Raw genomic sequence first — 1,391 nt, forward strand, 5'->3', positions numbered from 1 at the left:
ATAACACCGTACCCTATGGCTCCATTGCATTCATAGGGACTGAGGAGAGGAAGAGAAGGAAGCACTAACATTTCCGACCCTCTGCCACCTTTTCTGTGTCAATCGAGGGCAAGTCCAGGAGTAGACAGCCCTTTGTGCTAGCAGAGATGCATGGTTATCCCGTGCCCTGGTTTGCCAGGGAGCTTCCCGCTGCACACCTGTTGTCCCAGCGACGTTATTATGAGACTGCCTTTCACTCGAAAGTGTCATAGTTTGGCTTTTGACTCCTGGCTCGGAGGAGGCAAAAGTTCAACTGTCTTCGGTCACCCCGAATCCGGGTCCATCTGACACCAGCCCCCTCCACCAGGCCGCCTAAGTTTGACCCCAAGGAAATCAAAGTCCTATACCTGAGGTGCCAAAGTCGGTGCCACATCTGCCCTGGTCCCAAAGATCGGCCCACGGGGTCTGTCTCCAAAAAAGGTTGCCAAGGCAACTGATGATCAGAAGGGTCTGAGGATTACATTGAAACTGACCATTCAGAACCGACAGGCCCAGGTTAAAGTGGCACCTTCTGCCTCTGCCCTGGTTATCAAAGCCCTCAAGGAACCCCTGAGAGACAGAAAGAAGCAGAAAAACATTGAGCACAGTGGAAATATCACCTTTGATATTTGATGAGATTGTCAACATTGCCTGATAGAGGCAGCACCGATCATTAGCCAGAGAATTCTCTGGAACCATTAAAGAGATCCTGGAGACTGCCCAATCTGTGGGCTGCAGCGTTGATGGCTGACACCCTCATGACATCATAGATGACCTCAATAGTGGTTCAGCGGAATGTCCAGCTGGTTAAGAATCACAAAGGAAACTATTTCAATGAAGGATCGTTTGACAATAAAAAATAAAAGTGTCATAATTTGGATGGTAAAGTGTGTGGTCATCCATTAACAAGACTTTGAAGGTGCAAAGGTAGGTCTAAGGCCAAGTAAGGAGGGGAAAGTGAGGATGCCTTATACAATAAAATGAGAAGGAGTTGGGTGGGGGTGGAGGAGGCTGTGTTGGGGGATAACAAGGAAAATTTTGAGGGGAAGAGGGGCTAAAATCACATAAAAGATTTTTACCGGCGCAAACCTCAGTAAAGACTGCTTAACACAGCAATGCCCAATGTGGGTATTTTGGGGAAGGAGAAAGGGGACTGAAATCCACATCTTGGTCAGCATAGAGCACGAATAAGAGGGAAGTGGTCAAAGGTGCTATATGAATGAGTTGGACAATTCGGGGAGGGGCTGAATTCAGCTGGAAGTGAGTACAGGAACACAAACCCTCTGGAAATTCTCGGAAATCTCAGGGAGGGCCCCAGAGTTTCCAACAGCTAGAATAGTGAGCCAATGGTATTTAAATCTTAATGGATAGAC

At 47.8% G+C, this 1,391-nt stretch overlaps 1 pseudogene; it reads left to right on the forward strand.

Moving 5' to 3' along the window:
• Positions 1–263: 263 nt before the first annotated feature.
• On the forward strand, positions 264–871 carry LOC122475920 (annotated as a pseudogene).
• The last annotated feature ends 520 nt before the right edge of the window (positions 872–1,391 follow it).

Source organism: Prionailurus bengalensis, chromosome E4 (genome assembly GCF_016509475.1).
Source record: "Prionailurus bengalensis isolate Pbe53 chromosome E4, Fcat_Pben_1.1_paternal_pri, whole genome shotgun sequence".
Classification (NCBI taxonomy): domain Eukaryota; kingdom Metazoa; phylum Chordata; class Mammalia; order Carnivora; family Felidae; genus Prionailurus; species Prionailurus bengalensis.